Genomic DNA, 17,254 nt, shown 5'->3' with positions numbered 1-17,254 from the left:
CACCGTCTTTCAGATGAGATGTTTAAGCCGTTGGTCCCATGTGCACGTTAAAGAATGCAGTACACTCTTCGGAAAAGAGTAGGGGATTGTCTCCTGGTGCACTGCCCAATCACCACCAGAAGGACCCCACTGGAAATAAGTCGTCTTCTAGATTTTCGTGGGCTATCCTTGGTGTTTACACCGAATAAATCCAATTCATTTCTTTTAATAATTCATTCACTCTTTCATATACTCACTTATTCAATCACCCATTTATTTCTTTTACTAATTCATTCACTCTTTCCTTTACTCACTTATTCAATCACCCATTCATTTCTTTCACTAATTCATTTATTCTTTCATTTACTTACTTATTTAATGACTCATTATTTGTTTTTTAATTTAATTAATTCAATTACTCATTTACTTGTTTCCTAATACATTCACTTAGTCACTCACTCTTTCAGTTGTTTACTAATTAATTCACTCATTTACTTACTCAATAATCAATTATTCACTAACTGTTTAATTTGTGTAGGCCTACTTACTCATCATTCATTCATCCCTTAAATGCTGAAGGATTTGGTTTCCAAGGAATTCCAATTCTAAATTGAAAGCTAATAACTTGCCTAAACATAAAAGAGTAAGCAACAGTGGCATATCTAAGAATCTTTAATTGAGGGTGGGGAGCCTGATGGGAGTGGGGAGGTGACATGGGGAGCTTGATAATTAGGTGATTTGAGGTGATTTTTAACTACTTGAACATGATTTTTTGGCTTTAAACATTTTCAATTGGGGTAAACTTGGGATGCATGTTTTTTTTTTTCTTTACCAGGTAATGTATTTCCCCGCACCCCTGGATGCTACTGGTAAAGCAATTCAAATATAGATTTTTTTTTTTTCAATTTTTACTTGGTTGAACTGAATTACTTTTGTTGAAACCAAGTATATTTCATTATAAAAATAGGTGAGTAAATTAAACACTGGAAACCGTAAATTAAACACTCGAAAATGTTGTACTTTAAAGGCTATTTTTGTGTAATGTCAAATAAAACTAATCAAAATTTAAATAATATTGTAAATACTACAAATAGGCCTAAATACCGCACAAACTGGTACACCGGAGTAGTAATCTCCTGAAAATACTGGGCTACTGGACGGAAGCTTTCAAATATGAAGTGGGTCCATAAAAAGAAGAAAAAACAAGAAAAAGAAAAAAAGTACTACAATTTTCACTTTGTAATTTCCTATCATGTTATCTAATTAATCAGAATGTATTTTATAAATTATATATCATAAAGTTACCAAATTTCTGCAAAATATTTTTCATTTTTTAAAGTTAACATATAGTTTAAGACTTATGTAAAGCACCTACAGGGATCTGTCATCCATTAGATGCTATACAAATACGGTTTTAATATTATTACTGTACATATTATTAACACTTTCTGAATTTATAGAGAAATTTAAAGAATGACATTGATGAAGACAGCATGTCTATAAGCCCAATTAACAGTATATTTACATACACTAATTTTTGATTACATCAATTATAGATTTTCCGATAACATACGCCTCCTCTTCCATAGGTCAAACCCTTTTATTTAGAGGTTGTAGTTCACTTGACAAAAATCCTGATCAATTTTCATGGTGTATTAGTTAATTTGAAAGTGTAGCAATTGCAGATGAGACCAAAGCCCACCGCTTAAATTGAAACTGTTTTGAGCCGGTTTCACACAGAGATGCGTTTGAGTAAGAATTAAAATATGAATGAAGAACTACGTGTTATCAGAGGATCACCGAAAGGACCAACAGGGATAACATCTTTTAACCAATAGGAGACCGCATTACAGATTGTTTGGACAGCTTATGGAACAGACAATCTCTGTGATTTTCCATTAAGAAAACCATGGAAGCTGATTAATATTTAAATATAATTAGATACTGTTTAATGTTTTTGTTTACAATATGAATGTTAACTCCTTCAGACTTTGGAATTCTTTTGGAATGTTAATAAAACAATGGTATTGGTATTGGTTCAATTGTTTTTTGTTTAATATTTTTAGTCCTTTTAACTAATGAAGATGACAATACTAAACAATAACATTTGTTTAGTTTATGTTTAGTAAGGTTTGCAAAAACTTATTTTTGATTCTGTTTTTAAATAAATACCGTTTTGAATATAAAGTATTGAAAAAATTAAGTTAATCATATTGATAATATAACAATGATTATAATAATATTGTTTATAAGTAAGTAAGTATAATAATAATAACAAAAGCCAAACAAACAATAACATTTATGAAGTGCTAATGTATATTGTAACAATGTTCTGTTCATAATCAAATAATATAACTGCCAATGTTGGCTCCATTCCCAGCCCACACTTTTGAATTTCCCACTAAATATTCTGGCTAAAATATATTCTAAAACTGTTGTAGCCACATATGCTCCCTTTCTACGAACGTGACCATTAATTTTTTAATTTTTTTTATCTTCTCCTGGCTGTTAATGAAACATTAACAAGACTTTCCAAACTGAATTTTCCAATTACCAAATATTATAAAAATATAGGCCCAAAATTCTCGCAATCATTACACATACTATAGTTACATGTTTTTGCAAGGAGTGTTTGAAATAAATAAATCTTGAGAAAAAAAACACTGTTTTATGTATCAGTGTGTTTAATTTTTACTAATTATGTATGATAACAAAACACATGTTATGGCATGCATGTTTTGGTTGTAAGTGCACGGTGGCTATCATCTTGTTTTCACACCTGAGCTCAGCTACAGCACATTATCCCTTCCATCTACCTGCTATGTATTAGTAAACTATACCTTTGAAGTATACCTTTCTGGTAACTAACTTTTCATTTAGTTTTAGATCAGAAACGAGTAGGCCTAATCTGGGATTGTTTGAAATCATTGCAATGCAGGTGTGCATGCATGACCATATTCAAAATGACATTGAATTCATTCATCTGGGACGTGAAATCAATCTTAAATCCTTCATCGGAGAAAGTGTTCCTCCATCCAATCAGAAAAAACTAACACAGATGTATGCATCAACACATTTGAACTAGCTAGTTTGTGGGACCTTAGCAACAATATCCATTGACATGGTCCCAGACTACTCGTTATCTCAGATTTAAAATTCACTATAGTGTACAATATATAGATCCAAGGGGGAGCCCATGGAGGGGTTTCCACAGACAGAGAGCCTGGACCGCCTCAGACCCACCATGGCTGGGGCTGAGGTAAGGAAATTTATTATTATAGCATCTACTGTAGGTGGCCGGAAATGGCACTCGCAGACTCATAAATTTGAATATAATTTTCTTTATCTCCCTAATTTTGTTATAATTTTGAAATATTTAGGGGTCCCTGAGCCAACTGGTTCCCCTTGAATCCACCACTGGATCACGACATCTGATTGGACAAAAGTACAGACCTATTATTTTTTTTTACTATGACTTGTTCTAAGGTTCATTGCTAACAATAACTTACCTCATGCATTTCAGTCGTTTAATGTTAACCACAAGGTTGAAATCATGGTTCAGCTATTAAATTTATTGATTTATTAAATAATTCAAGTACCTTATTAAAAAATAAATAAAAGCTGACTCCCAGATTTTCAAGAACTTGAATTGGTCTAGCTTGGGCAACACATAAGGTAGTTTGGCTATGTGCTTGTTATACAGTAGCACCCCTCTATGGTAGCTGACAGATGATATAGGCCTAATGCTCTATTTTTACCAATTCTGTATATTAATATAATAGGTCCCCATTTACTGTATATTGTAGAATGGAAGTAATTTTTCATTACCAGTAGGCAACAGTTAATGAGATGTAAAATTTTAATTGAAAAGAATGTTCATAACAGTTAGATTCTGTTATATTTGTATTTCTCTTTGGCATTTTAGCCATGTCAAATTCTAAACTAAAAAAGTTATTAGTGGTCAAATATTTCTGGAAACAGAATATTGACTAAAGTATCATGTATGACTATAATACTAATCAATATCAAACAAACTGAAAATGTTGATAAGAGATTCATTCATACATTTCCAAATATTTTCTATTTTTAGAAACAAATTTTGAATTCATTCTTGGAATAACAAGTAATTCTGTACTTTTCTTTGAATAGAAACAATGAATGAGCCTATTGCCTAACAAGATACTTGATTCTCGTAACCAATAGAAACCACAGAGTGATAACCAATACAGCACAGGTGAACATGACATCGAGAATGAAAAATTAAAAACAACGTACAAAACAATATTAATTTAGAATGGCCCACGGCCACAAAGGTCACAAATATAGAGTCATCTCCAAGTTATGACCGCAAAGGTCAATCCAAAGGGGTAATGTTTTGAGAAGTGTGACGTTCATCTGTGTAGCGGTTTGAGGCAACTGGCAGGACTGAGCGAAGTACGTGCTTAGGCTAGATACTACTTGATTAGCTGTTTACTGGAGAAGGCTTGGAGGGGCATCTCCTGCCAGCACAAGATCATATCAGCTAACAGATTTTCCTTCCAGCTTCAAAGCTTGGCTGACAATTTAGTAATGAGGTTATTGACTTCAGAGATTTCGGCTATGTTCTCACACGGCAGCTAACGGTTAGCAAGATCCGGATCCTACTAACCGTTAGCTGCCGTGCGTCCATGCGAGAAAATCCCGATCCGTATACCAACAATATGATGATCGAATCACTGGCCAATAAGAAACTGGAAATTGTAAATGCGTACATGTGATTGGTTGATGATAGAAACGCCAACTAAAAAACATTTCCACTACCTAAGTCTCGTAATGAAACTTGGTTTATGAAGCATTATTATTTTGATTTTGTTTAAGAGGGCTCCTGAGTATTATTTAAAAACTAGAAGGGTCACCCTCTTTGTGTAAAAAAAGAAAGTGTTTAACTAAAACATAAAAAGCAAACTTAAATTTTTGAATTGCTTTGTATTTCAACAAGTTAATTTCAATTGAAAATATTTTCCCTGTCAATTAACAGATGCATAAATATTGCCTTTCCTACATTCGTAGCATACACACTTGGCTTAGCCTCGCTTAAGAGTTTTTATATTGAAAAATTTGAAAATCGGTAGAACTATGTCTCAATGAAAGTTGACACCTTATTTGATCACTTAAATTAGAAAATCAATGTTTTAATTTACTTTTTGATGGTTTTTCTGGATTTTTACTACAACACAGGCTTTTATTTAGAATTATACTGTCTATGGGTAAATGGAATAAAAAATATAAAAAACCAATAAAGCATAGAATTGATCATTTAAAAGGGTAAAAATTTCACAGACACATACCTCTCTATTTTCAAATTCAATGGAAAGATAATTTATTTAAACATACAAACAAAGTGATTCAAATACCGGTATTGAATAAGAAAATACTTTAGCGTACATATTATTATAGGAAGCAGCAGATAAGGAGGAGGCCTACAAAAGTGTAAAATTGTATGTGAGAGATAAGATTCACCGATAATAAAGGCAGACAGGATGTAGCAACAAACAAATGACAGATATAAAGACAGATAGGAAGAAGCAGAAGTATACTGTAGCGTATGGTTAAAAACAAATAAGAATGCTGGTGAATTGGATGATGACATCCGAACTGAATGATTTAGAGGACTATTAAAGCCAGGTTCCGGAGGAAAAAAAATGTTTGATATGTTGTACAACTGATTTTTAAGACACAAAAAGCATATTTAATGAAAAAACTTAGGAATGGTTTATGAGATAGATTTTTTTGAATATTTAAAAACTGGGGGAAAAAGGTGGAGAAAAGGGTGGGCCCCTATATTTTAAATCCCTGGATCCACCATCGATATACATTGCTTTTATTTCTTATTTTATTTTTTTTAAAATACAGTATCATTTTATGGTACCAGTTAGTATATCCTGGGCTGCACTGAGTCCAAACCCAGTCTTACTTGCCCCATTGCCACTGCTCTATTAGTCCTTGGTGATTATAAAGCATATTTCAGAGCAGTTAGACAGGTTAATCTATATACCCCTTGGTTGGAGGTAGGTCTGATACCGTACCTCATCATCATTAGCTCCATATTTGTAGTACAAAATATCTACTACCAGTTGCTTTACTATAATTTCCCATAAGGAGTGACATATTATCCCCTAGCCATGAAGCACCTATGGCACCAAACTGAGCCCCAAAGTCACCTGTCGAATGAAGACAGGAATTTTTAATATGATAAGCAGCGAAGACTGACACGGAGTCAAATGATAAGGCTGAATTAGCGCCCAGTAGGGTTACTTGTGTCCTTCAGTATCGTTCTCATCCAACGCTCGGTAACTGCCCTGGAAAGACATTCATCCAGTCATGAACATACGCTTACACACAGCAGGAATTATGACATAATATATAACAAATACCTCCACTCAATTATTTCTACCAAATATGGGTTTATGTACACCATATTTAGAGATATTCATGAATATTCAATGTGAGAACTAAAGGTGCCTTGACTTAGTAATGACAATAGTAATTCAAATTTTACTTTTCTTATGTCCACTGGGAAAACAGATCACATTTATTCTACGATAGAGTAGATTTCCAAACTAAACAAAAAAGTGAAAATGAATCTTGAGAACATGTGAGATTTATGATTAATATTGATAAGAGATAATTTAAATAATCAAAATTAAAAAAAAAATGAGGAAACTTAATATTCTTAACTAGTTTACCTGGTATTAGATCTTAGATACCTTATTATGATTGATTGACATACATCAATTTCAAAAATTCAATCACTGTCAAATGAAGAGGCAAGAACATAATTGTGATGTGGTGACTATTAGGTTTAATCATTTACATTCTACCATACTTTTATTATATGTTAAAAGAGGCAAACTTTAGAAGAAAATTTTTCTTAATTTAGCACACAATACAGAAAACTTACAAAATGAAAAAGACATTTCTATTTTTTTTTAAATATAAAAGGAAAAAATTAATACAAAAACTAAAAAAAATAAATTAATGAAAAATACTACAGTATTACATCTCTAGAAAGAAAGTGTTGAATTACATGGTAGAAATTACAAATTACAGTAAAATATATTAGCAACAAATTTTTAAAAATTCATTACATATATAAATGCAAACATTCAAAAAAAATTTTTAAAGTTGATTATTCAATATCTTATTATTACTACCATCATTTCTATTTCTATTACTCTTCACAATTACAGCATAACCAATAATCACTGCAAGTACAGTAGTAACAACAATATGCTATTATTTTGTTAATAAAAATTTAATATTAAATTTTTGTTCATGTTAAAAGTGGCAATATGGACCGAGAGAAACTTATGGACCTGGGGAATACAGTTGGGGTGTTCCGTTAGCTATTGTGGGGGCTCACAAGGTATTTCCCTAGAAGCTCCTAGGTTCAAGTTACATATCTAAATGAATTCAAACCTGCTTAGAGATATTTGTTTAACGAAAAGATTAAACCAACCATCCATGCACCAAAATACCTATTGCTAATCTTAGCATTATGTATTTTGTTGGTTTCAAATATAATATAATTTAAATAAATTATGTTAATAATCATACAAATACTATTGTATTTTTATACTAGTAGTAATACAGATATTAAATTTAAAAAAGAAATTTAAAATATGTAATTTAAAAAAATATTTAAAATTTGTAAAAACAATTTAAAAGGATTCAGTAAGTAATTAATTTCAATTAATGATAATAATAATAATTGAAACATATGTTTTTGCTCACAGACCTTTTTCTTAAAATTCCTTAAATTAATTGCCAGCCAATACATGATTATGATCCATGCAAATAGCAATAGTAATGATGTGTTTGTTTTTCTGCATTTTAATCTTTTATCTTTAATCCATCCACCACCTTTGTAATTTCTTGTTAAAAGGATGAAATAAGTTTATCTGTATTGTGTCTATATTGTCCGAATTTTAAAAGCTTATAATCTCAGAATGAACTCAAAAGCAAATTGTTTCTCATTCTATTTAATTCCAACAACCTAATTATACAAATATAATTAATACTCTACACTTTTTTGTTTTTATAAGAACACATCTTATAAGAACACTGGGGCTGAAATTGCTTTAAAAATACTGTAAAAACAAAATAAGAACAAATTGAGGCTGAGGTAAAATGTGAAATAAGGTTTTAATTAAAAAAAAAAAAAAAAAAAAAAACAACAAATCTAGCTAGTTTGGTCTAATATCTGTAACTTAAGTACAATAGGTGTGACTGTAATACCCTCATTATATACTTTTTACAGTAATAACTAATACACTGCTATACAATAATATTTTCTACCTGTGTGTGTGTGTGTTTGTGTGTGTGTGTGTGTGTGTGTAAAATAACAACAAAATAGGAAATTTTGAGCCTGAAATTGGCAAAAAATAGGAACAGTGAGCCTGGGAAAAAGTGTATTAATATGCAAACTAATCACTTCAATTCAATCCAATTTTATTTTATTGGTCAAACTCATAAAAATGTCTTGAAGTTTGCCTTGCTTGTCACAGATTACAAAATAAATATTTTAAAAGGATACAAAAAGATATTCTACAGATCAGACTAAAAAAATGGTTAAACAGATGGTTAAAATTGAACAAGTACATTATAAAATTTGGATATAAAACACCAAGAGCATTGCGATATAAATAAAAAATAATAATACAGCGATACTAATAAAGTTGAAAAGTAAAAAATTAATTCATTCATTCACTTCCACGTTCATTCATTCGTTCATCCATTCATTCATTCATTCTATTAATCCATAACTCTGATATGCAGAAGCATATAATATTAATAAAAGTTCAAATAAGGAAGATTGTATTTTAAAATTATATTTGCTCATCAGGATCTACTGTATAACCTATTGTTCCATGTCATTCACATGTATCATATGAGAACTAACAGTTCATATTAACTTCTGGCATTCTCTGGTAGAAATTAGTTGTGTTTAATAAACATTGTTTGGCAGACATTAAAGACCTCAAGAAACTGTCTCCATTGCACGCGCGCAGTACATCATTTCTCAGCAAGCAATAAAGCTTGTTTAATGGAAAACACATTGCCCTCTAACTAAGCCTCATTAAGTAATATTCTGGTTGAGAGAGGGTGACAAACTAGAAGATTTGCCTGTAAAATGTCAGATTTTAGTGTTTTTCATGGTTTACTATCTTCAAAGTACCTAATTTAAGGTCCTATTTTCTTAATTCAAAAAACCAGTTTCTCATTCCAGATTTTCTTGATAAACCTGAAAATTAGGAAATGTTTTCCTTTTTTTCTTATTAGAAAAGGCCACCAGTAGCTGAGCTGAGCATGATGTCGGCCACCACTCATTGAAAAAGAAGAAAAGTTTTTGACATTTTTTTTTTTTGGTCTAATGAAGCTAAATCATTTCAAAACAGTTTTAGGATAAAACAAACAGGGTATCATCCCTTGACCCCTTTGTTATCTATCAAAAATTGTCAGACATTTTAGCCCCCCCCCCCCCAAGTCAGTCAAATCCTGCCACCACCACAGCATAGGACAGGTAAGTGTCAATCAAAGAAAGTCTATAGTAAATTCTGTGTGTTTATGTCTACAAGCCCGAGAGGCGATTACAGAACATAACACTAATTGGTTTGCTCAATTAAAGCAGATTACTGTTCCCAAAGAGATTCATATTACAAAAAACTTGTAGATTGACAGAAAAGGTGAAATAATTTAAATTTGTTAATTATTTTTTCTTCAATGCATGAACATCATTATCCTTCATCTGCATTTTGGGGATGGGGAAAAGATAGCTGAGAAATTTGCAATATTTTTATACTGAATGTCATCCAGTGGTGACACCAGCAGGGCATTTCCTCCATCGGACAGGCCTGCAACCTCAAAAAATTATTTTCTTAATCAAATAACATTATTTTGAATGCTAATCCCTAATATTATGGGGTTATACTCCCTCTATTACCATCACATAAATATTTTGAGATACTGAGAAACATTATTTTTCCTAAATAACAATTTATGTGTGTACCACAAGCATATAATATTTTTTATATTATTACTTCACCATACAAACAATATTTTATAGAAAATATGACATTCAAAATATTTGTTAAATTTTATTTTGAAATACATATATCTCTGTAGAGGATGTAAAATGCTATATACTGAAATACATTAAGTCTATTATTTCAAGTTGATAATTATTGCCCTATGACAATGGTAAAAATTTCAAAAACAATGTTAGTCCTACTTAGAAAATTAAAACAGGTCTCACTTCCTTGCCCTGGAATAAAAAAACCTTATTATACCATTGCTCCATTTGATTAAAAAAACCATGTTTTTTTTCTGCCCCAAATAAAGGGAGCGTTACTTCAGTGCGAGTTGGAAAATGCAAGTTGGAAAATGTGATTTGCAAGTTGGAAAATCTGAGTTGCGAGCTGGAAAATGCGAATTACGAAAAAAACTGTTGTGTATGCCCATATATATAGTCATGATGTGCCTATATATGGTCATGATGTGATGTCATCATGACCATATGTGGGCATGTCAAATGTTTTTGTCATATAAAATTGCAGTCTGGACACAGCTTTAAGTATGGTTTTAAAAATGATTGTTATTCAGATTGATCCTACTGTATGTCCTTGGGATTAAATGCCAAATATCTGATATATTATAACCATGTTGTGTTGTACTGTAGTTTAAAAAAATGTAATTTATGTTTGCTACATTAACAACAAAGAGAAATAATTACAGTACTGTGTTTTGATTCATCAGAGACAATTTCATTGGCAGTATTTATAGCCATGTGAAATCACAGTTGGTACTATAGACACCAGGGCAGACGATGATTATACCACCTAAAGAATCAAATGTAAAAACAACATCTCTTGATTCCAACTGGTGACAAATAACCAAAATGAAGATCGTTTAGTGATATCAACAGTAATATCTCAATTCATTAGTAACAGTAAGTTAAATGGACCCCGGGTTGGTTCATTTTATCTCTAGCTGAGAAGACATTTAAAGAAAAATACTTTTCAATTATTGCTAGATCTGTATAGTTGGTGTCTGTGTTTCTTAGCGATTTTTTTTAATAAGCTGTCTTTAGCCCTCTTGGACATAGAATGGAATGATAACAAAAAAAAAAACCATAGCACCAAAAATGGGAACATGAGAGAGATGTGGCATTCTTCATCTACTGGTAACCTACCAATAAAGTAACAGTTAAATGAACCCGAGATAGGCACAGCCAAGATATGCACGCCTGCAGAACAAGTGATTTCTTAAAAAAACATTAAAAATAGTTCATGGTTGTTAGTTGATTGATGTAGTAATCACCGGTGTCTATTTTTGTGGTTGCCATATGGAGTTGGAGACAATCTAATAATTTGGGGTTATAAACAACATTTTTGAGAGGAACAAATTTTAATCCCTTCTGTCATGAGTGTAAGTTCTGATGCAGGTGTAGTACAGTAGTACAATATTACAAGATTATTTTAATAAAGCTTATGCCAAATGAAATTTATTGTTAGTTTCATGTCAGAGATTTGAACATTTTGTTTGGTGAGGATATTTAATATTTGCTCTTTACTATATACTAGTGATAAACAGGCTGGTAAATAATAAATATTGTTTTTTTTTTTAAAGAACTAAAGTGAACCTTTGTAATGTCTGTCATTTGTCGCTACCTCTTCCTAGGCTTTGACAACAATCTTTCAGATCATCATTATTTATATTTTTATGGGAAAATTTTTTTTTTTTTTTATAACAAATAGTAAAGTTTTTCATAAGGCTCCAAAATTTGACCAGTATGGGGACATAAAACTAGCAATTCAATTTTGGCCTTAAGCCACAAGGTAGTCAATCATTAAATGAATGTATCACATGGGTCTACAGTATGTTAATTCTTTTCATTTATTTAATTATTATATTTCAGCACCTCAGCACAAATTTAATGGGTTGTGTAAAAATGTTTTCCCATTTATTTAATGTCCAGAAATGAAAAATAGTTTTGTGTATTTCATTGTTTCTCCTAAGGGAGGTTAATAAACTGAATGAAATGACATGCACAATACTAATACAATATTTATTTGACATTACTTTTGTAGCAGTGGCACATGTTCAACAATACCTAAAGGTGCATCCAGAAAAGTACTAAAGAAATCTAATGTAACAACAGATTATTCATTTAGTTAATGAAGTAACACAACACAATAATAAAAGTTCTATATTTACCAGTATATTACAAAAAAATTAAAAAAAAACAAAAAAACATTCTTCATTAAAAAAGTATCAATTGCAAACTTATTGAAGATAAACCAATTTCCAATTCTGTTCAAGAATATGATTTCCATTTTTAGGTAATTACACTATTACACTTGTTTCAGTAAAAGTTCACCAGAATTTAAACTGTAGCCAATTTCTGTATCAGTAACATGCTCATAACATGTTATTTAAAAAAGTGGTTACCATGTCTAGTGAATATCGACAGGTGAGTTGAATATGGTAAACACAATAACAATAAACAAAACCAAATCACAGTGTATACCCAATATAAACATTGCCAGCAACATTACAAGTGGGGAATACATCAATTAGATGATCAACCTTGAGCTAAGAACCCATCATCATGGCAACCAGGAGTACACCAACTTTGAGGAGGTAGAATTGTGGAAAGATTTCTGATCAACAACACATAAAATCTCAGGTTGAAAAAAAGTAGATCATCCAAAAGAGATTCTAAAGGCTAGACTTGGTCTGGTCCAAGACAGAAGAGGAGGTAAAGAAAACAAGTTTTTCCAAAACCTTCAACAGGAACAATTTTGTTTTTCTTGAAAATCGGTTTAGTTTTAAGAAAATAGAAAAGTCATGAGCGGCCATGGTTATTTGTTAGGTTTGAATTGATTGTTACTCTGTATGTTCAAGCACAATAATGCCCTAGAGCATGAAAACAGAGTTGTATAAACTATTACCTCTTTCCTGCAGGGCTTGTCACAACATTTCAGTTTTTATGGCAAGGGTAATTGTTCCTAATCTTAATGAATAACCTATGACATATGGAGCATTTGATTATTTTATTCTTAAACAAATAGCAAGGTAACTAAAAAAAAAAGTTAAAATGATACAATAAGACTTTTTGAATTCAGTAAGTTAATAAAATTAAATTTTTGAATTGTTTACTACATAGGCTTATTTTAAGTAGATTTTAATAAATCAAAATTTTAATAAAAAAATGTTTGTTCTTGTAAATCAATATCATTCTTGAATTCATTGCAGATCTTTAAATTGGCTGGCAGCCAATTTACAGATTTGTATAGTAAAAAGTCTTAACGATTGATAACTACACTTTTTAGAAGAAAACTGAGGCTGAAATTGGTCAAAAAATAAGAAGAAAATAAGAACAAAATGGAGGCTGAGATAATGTGTCCAATGAGGTTTTGTATAAAAACAAACCTAGAAAAACCAACAAAAAATGGAGGCTGAGATAACGTGTCCAATGAGGTTTTGTATAAAAACAAACCTAGAAAAACCAAGTCAAGTCAAGCTAGTCGAATACAGCAGAGGAGTCACAGTAAAGTTTAAAAATGTTATACTGTAAAATACTTTTTCTTATCCCTTATATGCAGTAGGTGTGATTATGCAATACTGCTGTACAATAAATATTGTTTAATCTTTGAAAGGTGTGTAAAATAAGAATAAAATAAGTCAACTGAACCTGGGGAAAAATTTAGTGGTGCTTATAAAAAAAAGTTTAAACATTAACTATTAAATCAAACCTGAAAAATAGAATAAAATAAATTTCTTATTGGCATTTTAAACTATATTATCTTTTGAAATAATAACAGGAAAACATTTCTTAACCAATTAACTGATGTATATATAAGTAATACTTTTCTTATAAGCATGGACCCTTAAATTTGCTGGTAATTAATTTACTTTATTATTTATTTATTTGAACCATATTTAATGAAGGTGAACCATCTAGTAGATACTCATCATTTGGGACCCTTGTCATGTCACAATACAAATTACAGCAGAGGCGAATTGAAGGTGGGTGGGTAGGGAAAACCGGCCTAATTGAAAGAAAGCTGCAAAAAAAGAAACAGTGCATTCAAAGTCTGAGAGGGCTATTTCTGGCCATCTAGATGTGCCATAGACAAACAAATATTGTACTTCCTGGACCCCATCTCTATCTGAAAGATGCAAAATTTCCTCCCTCTATTTTCAATTCCTAGATCCCTTACTGTACAGAAAACATCTACCAATCTAAATATAATCATCAGAAATTTATTAAAGAAAACATTAAATAGAAACATGACTACATAAAATGACATTTAACTAAGGAATATAATGCAAATTATTGCAAAACCTATAGAAGTTAAGTTAAATAAGTTAAAAAAAGTCAAGAAATTAGTTTAAAATATGTAAAAATAAGAAATATTTTCATTACAAATATACAGTAAATTAAAAATACATGTCACAGGACATGTTTAATATGAAAGAATGTTCATTATAAAATACTGGTAAATTATGGAGAAAAAAAGACTTGGAATTGTTTAGATGTCTCATTGATGCTTTTAAATTAACAATCCATTACATTCTATTGACTTTTCTGTTTTTTCTAAAGATTTTATTAAAGATGGGTATACCTGCTCAGTTGGCTAAACTGGTGATAGCCACTGTGTGTGCGCTGAACCATGGAGATCTAGGTCCCCGATTCAATTCCCATCGCTGCTCTCCTTGTTTTTCAGCTGAAGGGCTGAAATGCAAGTTACGATAGTGCACTGTCTTTCAGATGAGACGTTTAAGCCGTTGGTCCTGTGTGCATTATCGCCCGTGTGCATGTTAAAGGATGCTGTACACTATTCAGAAAACAGTAGGGGAATGTCTCCAGGTGTACTGCTCAGGTGTACTGCTCAATCATTGCTGTCTTCAGTTCGTGCCCTTCGAGACCAGTGTCTGTTTCCAGTATGTTCTTTAATGTTGTCGTGGGCCTTCCAACTTTCCTTGAGGGTATCTGGCTTCCAAAGTAAAGCCCTGCCGGCTGCCTTATCGTTTCTTATCACGTGACCAGCAAGAGCAAGCCTACGTTGTCGAATGATGGAGGATAGACGTGGATGTTTACCGTACAGAGACTTGTTGGAGGTGTGCGACTGCCAGGAAACGTTTTGAACAATCCTTAACATTCGGGTGTATGTTCCATCAATTTTTTTAGTAAGAGCATTCATTAAGGTCCATGAGTCGGCTCCATACAGCAGTATGGACTCTACAGTTGATTTGAAGAGTCTCATTTTTGTTGTTTTTCTGATTGGTGCTGACCACACTTTTGACAACGAGTGTAATGCACCTCACGCTTTACCAATTCTTGTGTCAATGTCATGGGACGTAAATGTGTACCCGCCGAGATAAAGGAATTCGCCAACTTTCTCGATTTCCTGTCCGTCTAGTGAATTAATGGACAATTCTGATGTGGAATTGAGGTGAATAAACTTTGTCTTTTTGGCATTTAAAAAGAGACCAATGGATTGTGTTTGTTTCTCGACCCGATAAAGCGATTCTTCAGCATTCTTGACTGTATTTTCTAACAAGGCGATGTCATCAGCATAGGCAAATTCTGGCAAGACGTCTTCAGGATGTCTTCTGCTTAGGCGTCGCTTCAGAGTCCATCTGATGGTCGAAGGGCTTTTCTCAATGCGTAGTCTAAGCATATAATGAAAATAAAAGGAGCTAATGGATCTCCTTGAAGAACACCAGTGTTAATAACAAAAGGGTCAGTATTGCCTTCTGGATTAATGACAACGGCAGTTGTGTTAACATACATAGTTTTTTTTCAATCCAATCCGATCTATAAATATTATAAAAATGTAATTGTTTTTATGTGATTCTTTGCAAGTTCATAACTTTTTTGATCCTTTTAAATGAGAAAATATTTTTTATTATATTTTTTAATGTTTTCTTTTCCAGATTTTATCGCAGATGGGTGAAACTATATTAGCAAACTGAGTGGTTTTGATTTATGTCTCATCGGAAGTAAGTAACTTTTTTTATTCTATACTCATTGAGATCATCTAAGATTATCCTATAATTATTACCCTCACCTCTCCATTAGCTTTGCCTCTCCGAAGAAGAGGTGAAGGATAATGCAATAGTATGCGTCTGTGTGTCTGTCTATGTGTCTGTGTGTGTACTTCAGGGCGCATAACTCAAAAACCACTGGACCAATTTACTTAAAATTTCCACACATTGACAATGTTACATGTATCTCAATCCTTCACAAGTTTGGTGCTAATCGGAAGATGCAGATTTTAGAATTTATTATATTTTCCGGGCGCAACAGACATTGCCAACTGGAGCAGATCGTCTGCTCTGGCGTGCAAACTTATTCGATTGATGGGCTTGCCATGCAAGGCCTCATTTGGATAGGCCCGCTGTGTCCAGCAGTTCGACCAGTACATAATAGATATGGCGCAACAGGGTGAGATATGGCGCAACAGGGTGAGGGTTTGCAATCTCAGATTATCTTGTAATTGATAATTGCTTCAAATATATTGTTTGAATATTTAATTATGGGTTTTTATATTTCAATGTAGAGAGTATCATGAACTGCATAATTTACATGTCCATCACAAATACATTTCCTCATAATAAATTATCCTATTGATAATAAAAGGGAGACTACTTACAGTTCTAGGCCATAGTGCATCTCAAATTTCATATTCTCTCTCTTTGGGGCCAACAAACACCTGATATTTTAGCCCAGCTGTTCTGTTCACCACCAAGTGTAACGCAGGAATGTTTTCCCTTGCTACTATGTGTTCAATAAATTGTCTCCTCATGTGTGGGACGAACCAGTACTTCATTTTTTATAATGCAGTATTTTTTTTATAATAATTATATCCAATTGCTGTCTAATTTCATTGCAGTGGTAAAAACCTGTCAAACTAAAGCAATTTCTAAAGCTTTCCAGATGATCTTTGACAGAAATTGTTGTATACCCATATATAGTCATGATATGCCTATATATGATCATGATGTCACTTATATTTTTGTCAAATAAAATGTGATAGTTTGGACAGGCTGTCGAATCATCAAATTTTCTTTGACAAAAAAAAAAAAAAATAATGCCCATATGATGTGCCTATATATGGTCATGTGAAGTGATGTCATCATTACCATATTTAGGCATGTCACATGCTTTTGTCAATAAAAGTTGATAGTGTGGACAGCGCTTAAACTGAAACTTGTGGAGTAGGTT

At 32.0% G+C, this 17,254-nt stretch overlaps 1 long non-coding RNA gene across 1 annotated transcript in view; it reads right to left on the bottom strand.

Moving 5' to 3' along the window:
* The window catches only part of LOC117117047, a 34,119-nt gene that overhangs the window by 2,885 nt on the left and 13,980 nt on the right, over positions 1-17,254 (bottom strand). The window lies entirely within an intron of this gene.

Source organism: Anneissia japonica, unplaced genomic scaffold (genome assembly GCF_011630105.1).
Source record: "Anneissia japonica isolate Jap-2015-1 unplaced genomic scaffold, ASM1163010v1 scaffold407_len587689_cov185, whole genome shotgun sequence".
Taxonomy (NCBI): Eukaryota; Metazoa; Echinodermata; class Crinoidea; order Comatulida; family Comatulidae; genus Anneissia; species Anneissia japonica.
Note: the sequence above shows the minus strand (reverse complement) of the source record. Positions and strands in the feature narration are given on the sequence as shown.